This window comes from Lynx canadensis, chromosome E2 (assembly GCF_007474595.2).
Source record: "Lynx canadensis isolate LIC74 chromosome E2, mLynCan4.pri.v2, whole genome shotgun sequence".
Taxonomy (NCBI): domain Eukaryota; kingdom Metazoa; phylum Chordata; class Mammalia; order Carnivora; family Felidae; genus Lynx; species Lynx canadensis.
The window spans coordinates 45,329,476-45,341,461 of NC_044317.1; the positions used below are offsets into that span (position 1 = coordinate 45,329,476).

General features: G+C 36.5%; 1 protein-coding gene and 1 pseudogene across 1 annotated transcript in view; one reads left to right on the forward strand and one right to left on the reverse strand.

Moving 5' to 3' along the window:
- LOC115502502 (zinc finger protein 420) overlaps nucleotides 1-11,986 on the forward strand; it is a 125,249-nt gene that overhangs the window by 44,992 nt on the left and 68,271 nt on the right. The gene's annotated exons all lie outside the window — the stretch shown is intronic.
- LOC115502526 lies at nucleotides 867-1,529 on the reverse strand (annotated as a pseudogene).

Sequence of the window (11,986 nt, forward strand, 5' to 3'; positions counted from 1 at the left end):
CTTTTAAGAAAATTATCCCCTCCATACAGGCCTCCAGCAGAATTTAAGGGAAACAAGATCACTTCCTGTACTAACATGGCAATATTTTTCTTACCACTAGAACTGTCTTCATAGAAACCAATTTCCATTAGCAAAATTATCCACCTTCTCCTAAGAGGTTATTTAGGACCAATTCCAATTTGTCTTACATCTTCAGTTACTTCACTCAGGTCCAGAAGTCCAGTCTTTCCAGGGCATCAATCATCAGCTGAACTCTTATCTCATCCAGATCTATATGTCTCCCAATTGGATTTCATTCCCCACTCTTTTCTTAACACCCAAATCTTTTCCACCTTACTGTTTGAAACTTTATAAGAAATATCCCATATTATCCTCAGCGTGTTTTAATATTCCTTTCACCTTTTGTCTTCAAATGAACACTTTAGCCATGCCATGAATATACAGCTTTCCCTCAAAGCACTTGCTAATGGTTCTTGTTTTGTCTTCCCTCACAGTCCATTATTTTCCATTATCAAAGCCCCCAGCTCTTTTAAAGCACTTTAAAGACTGAACCACCCACCAGGTATTCTTGTTCTATTATTTACCAATTTCCTCTCCTTGAGTAGACTAAAGATCAAAACACTTTGCCCACTAACTTTCTCTCCTCCACTACACCTGTCACCATTGTTGGTGATCTCAGCATCCTTATAATAATACATCTTAATTCTCAATTCGTTAATCTCATTTCAAATTATCTTTCTCTTCCAAATTCCTTCATTTATTCACACCCTGATACATAAACCTTGTAATTACCAGCCCAAAATCTGTTTCAAACATTCACTCTCTCTGACAGCTATTTTTAAACTTTTCAACTGACTTATTCTTATACTACCACTTCAACCCACATAGTGTAATGTCTTCCATATTTTTAAAAAATTGTGCTTGATGTTACATTTTCCATTCCTTTACTCTGCTCTCCTTGATGGCCATGAATTACCTATACTTCCTTACCTCCCATTCTCCCTAGCCTCTTCAGCTACAGTGATAGCCATTGCTGAGTGCCTTTTCTCTTCCTCCCTGGACAGTTTTATAGCATGCCCCAGAAATTGCTTATTTTATTTATTTTTGGACACCATTAGTTTATTATAAAAAAGAGACATGAAAATTATTTACATGATGAAAGATTTCACAGCTTCACTGGAATGGGTGCCTTCACTTTATGCCATTTCAATAATGATTTATTTCAGTTCACATACTTTCCAAGAATGTCACCATCTCTAAATAAGAAATAATCCTTGTCATCTAGAACTACTTTGGTGCTTCATATTCTGGGAGAAGAACTTTATCTCCAACTTTCACACTGACTGGTTGAATCTCTCCACCCTTTCTTTAGAGCCTGATCCAACAGCTACTACTGTTGCTTGCAAAACTTTTCCTTGAGATTTTTCTGGAAGCATAATACCACCTTTGATTACAGTTTTGGCTGCAACTCTTTTCAACTAAAACTCGGTCAAAAGGGGAAGAAACTTTCTAAACACTTGTCCTGCCATGACTCCAGCTGCCGCAGTTCCTACTCTGCTCTGGAGATGCCGCCACTGCAAGGAGACCTGCAGTCCGACCCCCAGGCCATGTGAACCAGAAATGGCTTATTTTAAAAAATTAGATTGTGGGGCACCTGGGTGGCTCAGTTGGTTAAGCGTCCGACTTCAGCTCAGGTCATGATCTCAAGGTCCATGAGTTCAAGCCCTGCATTGGGCTCTGTGCTGACAGCTCAGAGCCTGGAGCCTGTTTCAGATTCTGTGTCTTCCTCTCTCTCTGACCCTTCCTGTTCATGCTCTGTCTCTCTCTGTCTCAAAAATAAGTAAACATTAAAAAAATTAGATTATAACACATTTCATACTTTAGACATAGAATAATCCCTTTGATCTCTAATTGGTGCCAGATTCATTTAATAGTTTTGTTATCTCTTAGTCTAATTCTTTGTATGGATTAGCATCCCTTCACTTATTGTTCTACCACACTGGGCCAACTCAAACTGTTTTAGTTGAAAGGAGAAGAATATAAGCATCAGGTTCCAAATTTGCCCTGGACCCTCACAGGGAGCATTAGGGGAATCCAGTGTTCTTACTTATAGAATTTTTATTTAGGGAATATTGCTAACATTTAGAACAAGTAAAACTATCAGCCATATGATTTTTTTAAATCTATTTTTAAGGGTGCCTGAGTGGTTCAGTTGGTTAAGCATCCAATTCTTGATTTGGGCTCAGGTCATGATACCACAGTTCATGAGATAGAGCCCTGCTTGGGATTTTCTCTCTCCCCCTCTCTGTCCCTTCCCTGCTTGCATGCATGTGCACGCGCTCTCTCTCTCTCTCTCTCTCAAAATAAATACATAAATAAACTTTAAAAAACCTATTTTTATAGTGAAATATATGGGAAAGTACATAAAATATATGTACAGTTTGATTAACAACCACCCATGACAAGAAACAGAACATTGCCATCACTCCAGAAACACCCCATGAGTATATATATTTGTGACTTAGGTATACAGGTCTAAAATGTATTGTTTAGTTTTGCCCATTTTAGGATTTAGGTGAGTGGGGTCATATTGTACATATTCTTTTGTGTCAGGTTCCTTTTATTCAATACTGTATTTGTGAGAGTCATCCAAAGGTAGCTCTAGTTCATTCATTTTTATAAGAATTCCATTGTTTGAATATACCAGAATTAACTCTTGGTTATTAATTTTTAGTATATTCTTGGCTAAAAATGTAGGTCATTTCCAATTTGGGCTGTTTATAAATATTGATGCTATAAATGTCACTTGATATGTTTACTCATATACCTGAGCATGAGGTTCTCTGGAATCTCTATCTTAGATAGATATTCTAAGAGTGAAAGTGCTGGGTCAAAAGATATGTGTATCTTTGATTTTACTAGATACTGCCAAACTGTGTTCTGAAGTAATTGTACCAGTGTCCAGTCCCTATCAATAGTATATGAGAATCTGCACCACATCCTTGACCACACATAATATTGTCAGATTTAAAAATTTTTGCCTATCTACTCAGCTTGTATCTGTCATTAGAATTTTATTTCCACCTCCCTGAATACTAATGATTGCTAATGGGCTGTTTTTTAATATATTTATTGGCCATTTGGAACTTTTCTTTTGTAGATTCCTGTTCGTATTTTTGGCTTATTCTTCTACTGGATTGTTAATCTTTCTGTTACTGATTAGATGGGTTTTTTATTTTTATAGGTAGTATATTTGTGTTTCAGGTATCTTCTGCTGTGTGCCTTGACTTTTCACCCTTTTTCTAGAATCTTTCGATGAATAAAGGTTCCTAATTTTAAAGTAGTAGAATTTATCAATCTTTTCCTTTATGATGGATATTTTTTGTGAGCTATTAAAAAATATCCTTCTATACCTTTAATTCATTAATATATTCTTCTATATAATTATTTTTAAAAAGATTAAAAAAAAATTTAACCTTTATTTATTTTTGAGAGAGACAGCGTGTGAGCAGGGGAGGAGCAGAGAGAGAGAGGGAGACACAGAATCCGAAGCAGGCTCCAGGCTCTGAGCTGTCAGCACATAGCCCAATGCGGGGCTTGAACTCATGAACCGTGAGATCATGACCTGAGCCGAAGTCGGACCCTCAACCGACTGAGCCACCCAGGCACCCCTTAAAAAGATTTTTAATGTTTCCTTTCACATTGAGGTTTTCATCCTACCTATAGTTGACTTCTCTCATGGTGTGTGAAATAGGGGTCTAGTTTTTCTAGTTGTCTTGGCAAGATTGACTGTAAAGTTTATTTTCTCTCCCCACGAAATGCTACTTTTATCAAATATAATTTCCTTTTTTATGTGGGCATATTTCTGGACTTCGTATATTTAAGCCCTGTGATAATACCACATAGTTTTAATTATAGTTGCTTTTAATTATAGTTGCTTTTAAAATATTTTCATCTTCTCTTTAAGAATGTTATGACCATTCATGGTCTTATGTCTTTCTAATTAGGTTGACAGCCTTCTCCCTTCAAATGTGTTGGGATTTTGATTAAGATTGCATTGACTCTACAAATCATTTTGGGAGAAAATTGACAAGTCTACAATGTTGACTTTCTCCAATATGTTTCCTAACAATGTCCTGATCACAGAGTTGTAGACAAAGTGGAAGTGGCCATTTTTGCACCTCCCCATTTGCTCTAAGTCTCTCCCCTTCTGGCTGAAGTGACTTCCAGGGGACGGCTTGAAGGGCCAGCACCATTTTTTCACCTTGTTCATTTTTTTCTTTCCCATTTGGGAGCCAGATATTAAAGACTAGGACATTCAAAAACAGTGGCATATCTAGAGAAAATTAGAAAGTGACCATGCATACCCAGAGAAAAGCCCAGAAAAGACTGGAGAAGACCTTAAGTTTATACCTGCGTGTGGTCCTCAGCACAGAAGCCTACAACAATCAAAACAACAATAGTAACATAAATTGTCAAACCCTGAGGGAGGGAGAGAATCTGATTTCTAGAGTTACTTAGAATTGTATAAAATGGGTGCACCTGGGTGGTTCAGTTGGGTAAGAATTCAACTCTTGATCTTGGCTCAGGTCGTGATCTCACAGTTGGTGAGTTTGAGCTCTGTGTCAGGCTCTGTACTAAGCTTAGAGTTCTCTCTGTCCTTCTCTCTCTGTCCCTACCCCACCCATTCTCTCTCTCTCTCTCTCTCTTTCTCTCAAAATAAATAAATAAACATAAAAAAGAAAGAATTGTATAAAATGTCCAGTATTGCGGCAAAAAATCGCAAGGCATACAAAGAAACAGGAAAATATGGCCCATTCAAAGGAAAAAAATAAACCAACAGAAACTGTTCTGGAAAAAGACCTGATGGCATATATACCAGACAGACTGTAAAACAACTGTCTTAAAGATAGACAACTAAAGGAAGATGTGGATAAAGTCACTAAAACTGTATATGAACAAAACAAAAACCAATAAAGAACTAGAAAACCTAAGAAGATGCCAAGAAGTAGTTCTGGAACTAAAAAGTACAAGAACCCAAATGAAAAATTCACTAGAGGGATTCAAAGACAGGTTTGAGCAGGCAGAAAGAATCAGTGAACTTGAAGATAGAACAATAGAAAGTATCTAGTCTGCGGATTAGAAAGAAAAAAAAAGTAGAAGGAAAGTGAACAGAGCCTATAGGACCTGTGGGACAGCATCAAGCAGCTAAACATATGTATTTTGGGAGTCGCAGAAAGAGACAACATTTGAAGTAACAATAGCTGAAAAACTTCCCAAATTTTATGAAAGGTGTAAATATAAACATACAGGCTCAACAAACTAAAGTAGATGAACTCAGACATCTGTACCAAGATGCATTATAATCAAACTTTCAAAAGTCAAAGACAATCTTGAAAGCAACAAGAGAGTAGCAAATAATTATACACAGTGATTCTCAGTAAGATGATCAGATTTCTCGTCAGAAACACTAGGGATCAGAAGGTAGTGGGCCAATATATATATATATATACAGTGTGCTAAAAGACAAAAACTGTGAACCAAGAATCCTATATCCAAGAAAACTGTGTTTCAAAAGGGATAAATTAAGACATTTTTAGATCAAAGCCAAGGGAGTTTGTGACCACTTCACCTTACCTCCTCTGCAAGAAATGTTTAAGGGATTCTTGCAAGGTGAAATAAAAGGACACTAGACAGTAACTAGAAGCCATATAGAGAAATACAGAATTCAATAAAGGTAAATAGATGAGCAATTATAAAAGCTATTATTGTAACAATAGCTTGTAATTACTTTTTGTCTTCTGCGTGATTTAAGAGACTGATAAAGTTAACAAACAAAACCCCACAATGTTAGTCTAAAAGCTAGTATTATTGTTAACTTTGGTTTGTAGCTCCAAATCTTGTTTTCTATTTAATTGGAGTGACTAATACTTTAAGAGACTGAGTTTGTTTTTTGGCACAAATGTATAAAGATGTAATTTTGTGACATTGACAATCACAGGGGGTGGGGACTGAGACATAAAGGAGTAGTGTTATTGAAATTAAGTGTATGTTATTGAAATTAAGCTGGTATAAATTCAAATTAAAGAGTTATAACTTTAGGACATTAAATGTAACCCTCCCCCAGTAATAACAACGAAAATAGCCATACACAAAAGAAGATCCAGTTGGCACTTGAACAACATGGGTTTAAACTGTGCAGGTCCATTTATATGTGTAGCTTTTACAGTATAGTACCATAAATGTATTTTCTTTTCCTTCTGATTTTCTTAATAATTTTTTTTCACTAGCTTACTTTATTGTAAGAATAGAGTATATTGGGGCCCCTGGGTGCCTCAGTCAGTTGAGCGTCCAGCTCTTGATTTCAGCTTAGGTCATGATCTCACCGTTCATTGGATCAAGCCCCATGTCGGGCTCCATACTGACAGCATGGAGCCTGCTTGGGATTCTCTCTCCCCGTCTCTCTTTGCCCCTCACCCGCTCTTGCTCTCTCTCCCTCTCTCTCTGAGAATAAATAAATAAACAACAAAGAATAGAGTATATAATACATATAACATGAAATATGTGTTAATTAACTGCTTATGTTATCATTAAAGCTTTTGGTTAACAGTGAGCTATTAGTTAAGTTTTGAGGGTGTCAAAAGTCATATGCAGATTTTTGACTGGGCATTTGTTACCTTTAAACCCCTTTATTGTGGAAGGGTCAACTGTACATAAAAGGAATGAGAAAGGAATATAAATATTTCTCTACAAAAGTCAACTAAAAGAAGTGAAAAGAATAAATAGAAGACTGTAGTATGCAGGAAATGAGAGACAAACTTAACTTCCTGACTTCAAGAATTCCCATAAAGCTATAGTAATCAGGATGGCATTGTATTATTGGTGAAAGAATAAATGCATCCATGGAACTGAATAGAAAGCCCAGAAACAGACTTATACAAATATACTCAGCTGATCCTTGACAAAGGAGTAAAGGCAATCCAATGGAGAAAGGATAGTCTTTTTCACAAATGTTGCTGGAACAACTGAACATACACACTTAAAAAAAATCTCAATATTGATGTCATACGTTTTCACAGAAATTAACTCAAAATAGATCATAGTCCTTAATGTAAAATGAAAATTATAAAACTTCAGAAGATAACAGAGGGGGAAATCTAGGTGATTTGGAGCTCAGAATGAGTTTTTTTTTTTTTTTAATTTTTTTTTTCAACGTTTATTTATTTTTGGGACAGAGAGAGACAGAGCATGAACGGGGGAGGGGCAGAGAGAGAGGGAGACACAGAATCGGAAACAGGCTCCAGGCTCTGAGCCATCAGCCCAGAGCCCGACGCGGGGCTCGAACTCACAGACTGCGAGATCGTGACCTGGCTGAAGTCGGGCGCTTAACCGACTGCGCCACCCAGGCGCCCCAGAATGAGTTTTTATATAAACACCTAAAACTATAATCATGAACACAAAAGATACAGTTGGTTTTCATTAAAATTAAAAACTTCTGAGTGAACGACAGTTATGAGAATGAAAAGGCAAATCACAGAATGGGAGAAAAATATTTGCAAGACAGTACCTGGTAAAGGACTTATATATAAAATATACAAAGAATTCTTGAAACCCAATAACAAAAGAACCCAGTTTAAATGTGGCCAAGAGATCTGAACCGATGCCTCACTAGAGAAGATAAACTCATGGCAAATAAGTATATGAAAAGATATTCAGATGTCATATGTCATCAGGGTATCACATTTTTATTTATTTACTTATTTAATTTTTTTAACGTTTATTTATTTTTGAGACAGAGAGAGACAGAGCACGAACAGGGGAGGGGCAGAGAGAGAGGGAGACACACAGAATCTGAAACAGGCTCCAGGCTCTGAGCAGTCAGCACAGAGCCCGACGCGGGGCTCGATCTCACAGACCGTGAGATCATGACCTGAGCCGAAGTCAGCCGCTTAACCGACCGAGCCACCCAGGGTATCACATTTTTAAAGAACCATGGGATGTAACTACAGGTCTCTTAGAATGACTAAAATCCAAGACACTGACAGCTCCAAATAGTGTAAAGAATGTAGGGCAACAGAAACTCTCTTTCATTGTTGATGGGAATGCAAAATAGTACAGCCCCTTTGGAAGGCAGTTTGACACATTCTTACAAAACTAAATGTAGTCCAACCAGCAAAGAAATTGAATTGGTTATCAAAAATCCCCCAACAAATAAGAGTCCTGGGCCAGATGACTCCCCAGGGGAATTCTACCAGACATTTAAAGCAGAGGTGATACCTATTCTTCTCAAACTGTTCCAAAAAAATAGAAATCGAAGGAAAGCCTCCAAACTCATTCTATGAAGCCTGCATTACCTTGATTCCCAAACCAGACAAAGACCCCACTAAAAAGGACAATTACAGGCCAATATCCCTGATGAATCTGGATGAATTGAATTCAACAGTACTTAAAAAAAAAATTATTCACCATGATCAAGTGGGATTCATTCCTGGGCTGCAGGGCAGGTTCAATATTTGCAAATCAGTCAGTGTGATACATCACAATGATGAAAAAGAGTATAAGAACCATATGATCCTGTCAATAGATGCAGAAAAAAGCATTTGACAAAATACAGCATCCTTTCTTGATAAAAACCCTCAAGAAAGTCTGGATAGAAGGAACATACCTTAATATAAAAGCCATATATGAAAGGTCCACAGCCAGTATCATCCTCAATGGGGAACAACTGAGAGCTTTTCTCCTGAGATCAGGAACATGACAGGGATGTCTACTCTTACCACTATTGTTCAACTAGTGTTGGAAGTCCTAGCCTCAGCAATCAGATAACACAAATAAAAGGCATCCAAATTGGCAAAGAAGTCAGACTTTCACTTTTTGCAGATGACATGATACTTTACATGGAAAACCTGAAAGATGCCACCAAAAAACTACTAGAGCTGATACGGGAACTCAGTAAATTCACAGGATATAAAATCAGTGTACAGAAATCGGTTTCATTTCTGTACACCAATAATGAAGCAACAGAAAGACAGTAAGGAATAAGTCGCATTTACAATTGCACCAAAACCCACAAGATACCTAGGAATAAATCTAACCAACAAGGTGAAAGATCTGTACACCAACAACTGTAGAAAACTTATGAAAGAAATTGAAGAAGACACAAGTGGAAAAACATTCCATGTTCATGGAACGGAAGAATAAATATTGTTAAAATGTCGATAACTACGCAAAGCAATCTATACATTCAATGCAATCCCTATCAAAATAACACCAGCATTCTTCACAGAGCTAGAACAAACAATCCTAAAATTTGTATGGAACCACAAAAGACCCTGAATAGCCAAAGTAATGTTGAAAAAACCAAAGCTGGAGGCATCTCAATCCCGGACTTTAACCTGTACTACAAAGCTATAATCATCGAGACACTATGGTATTGGCACAAAAACAGACACCTGGATCAATGGAATAGAATAGAAAACCCTAAAGTGGACCCAAAAATATATGGCCAACCAATCTTCAACAAAACAGGAAAGATTACCCAGTGGAAAAAACAGTCTCTTTAGCAAATGGTGCTAGGAGAACTGCATAGCAACATACAGAAGAAGGAAACTGGACCACTTTCTTACACCATACACAAAAGTAAAGCATCGCTTATCATCAGGGAAATACAAATCAAAATCATAAGGAGATATCACTTCACACCAGTCAGAATGGCTAAAATTGACAACTCAGGAAACAACAGATGTTGGCAAGGGTGTGGAGAAAAGGAAGCCCTCTTACACTGTTGGTGAGAAAGTAAACTGGTGCAGCGACTCTGGAAAACAGTGTGAAGGTTCTTCAAAAAAACTAAAGATAGAGCTACCCTATGACCCAGCAATTGCACTATTAGGAATTTATCCAAAGGATACAAAAATGCTGATTCGAAGGAGCACATGCACCCCAATGTTACAGCAGCGCTATCAACAATTGCCAAATTATGGAAAGAGCCCAAATGTCCCATCAACCGATGAATGTATTAAGAAGATGTAATACATAATACATACATACATACATACATGCATACATACATACATACATACATACATACATACATACATACATACATACATACATACATACATACAATGGAATACTACGCAGTGATGAAAAAATCATGAAATCTTGCCATCTGCAACAATGTGGATAGAACTGGAGGGTATTATACTAAGCGAAACAAGTCAGAGAAAGACATATGATTTCACTCATGTGGAATTTGAGAAACTTAACAGATGAACATAGAGGAAGGGAAGGGAAAATAAGATAAAAACAGAGAGGGAGTCAAAACATAAGAGACTCTTAAAGACAGAGAATAAACTGTGGGATGATGGGAGTGGGTTAAGTGAGTGACAGGCATTAAGGAGGGCACTTTTTGGGATGAGCACTGGGTGTCATATGTAAGAGATGAATCACTGGGTTCTACTCTTGAAGCCAACTACACTGTATGTTAACTAACTTGAAAAAAACAAAACAAAACAAAATAAACATAGATTGGTATATGATCCTGCAATTGTGCTCCTAGATATTTACCCAAATAAAATTGAAAACTTTTGTTCATACAGAAACCTGCACATAAGTTTATAGAAGCTTGTTCATAATTGCCAAAACTTGAAAGCAACCAAGATGCCCTTCATTTAGTAATTGGATAAACAATGTAGTTAATCCATACAAAGGAATATTATTCAGAAATGAAAAATAACTATCAAACCATGAGACCATGAAAATGCTTAGTGTCTTGTTAAGTGAAAGGAGCCAGTTTGAAGAGTTTACATATTTTATGATTCTAACTACATCACATTCTGGAAAAGGCAAATAGTAGAGTTGGGAAAGCAATCAGTGGTTGCCTGGATTTGGGGAGGGAGGAGGAATAACTAGGTGGAGTACAGGGGATTTTTAAGTAAACTATTCTGTGCGATACTGTAATGGTGAATACATGACATTATGCATTTGGCAACACCCATATAACTTTACAACACAAAGAGTGAACCCTAATGTAAACTATTGGATTCAGTTAATAATATATCAATAAAGCTTCATCAGTTATAACAAATGTACCACACCAGTGCAAAGTATTAAGATATTAATAATAAGAGAGTGGCAAGGAAAGAGAGAACTCTGACTTTTGGTCAGTTTTTCTATAAACCTAAAACCTAAGACTGCTCTAAGAAAATGCATTAATAAAAAAAAAAAAACAAAGTAAACTATAGCATGAGTTCATACCAGTATTTCCAATTCAGATTCTTAATTATAGGCTTTTTATTTAACCCTTTTAATGATCTTATATCTGTATCCATTTTCTCCCATGCTAAGACTCCCAGTTATCGTGAACACTAAAAATTATAGGATTGGAATATCATATAATTACTTATTTTATCCTACCTTATAAGTCTCTAAAAGAAGATCAGCATTACTACCAATAGTATGGTTACTCAAAACAGTTTGAGTCAATTGTTTTGGCAATTCTTTTTCCCCCCATGTATATTTCAGTCAAATTACTATATTTGAAAGTTATTTGAAATAATTTCTTTGGTTATTCCAACAATTGTAAATAGTGTTGTTTTCTTAATTCGGTATTTTCCACTTTTACGCCGTGCTTGTTATAATTTGTTTTATAATAACAGAAAATATTTATGTAGCTCCAAAGTGAAATTTACAAAACAAGTTGTATTGAAAGAGGTCTTCTATCCTTGCCCCCCCCCACTTATTCCTTCTTCACCCTGCAATCCATCCCCCCTTTAAAAAAATAAAAGCAAATGTACTTTATACATGCATACTTACTCTTCTCCCTTTCTTCCTAAGAGAAAAGGCATAACTATACATGCTTTTCTCACATACACATTTTCTCGCAATTAATAATGTATGTAAACAGCATTTCATATTAATATATTCCCCTTTTTTAACTGCTGCATAGTACTTTGTCATGTGGGTATACCATGAATTACTTCCATCA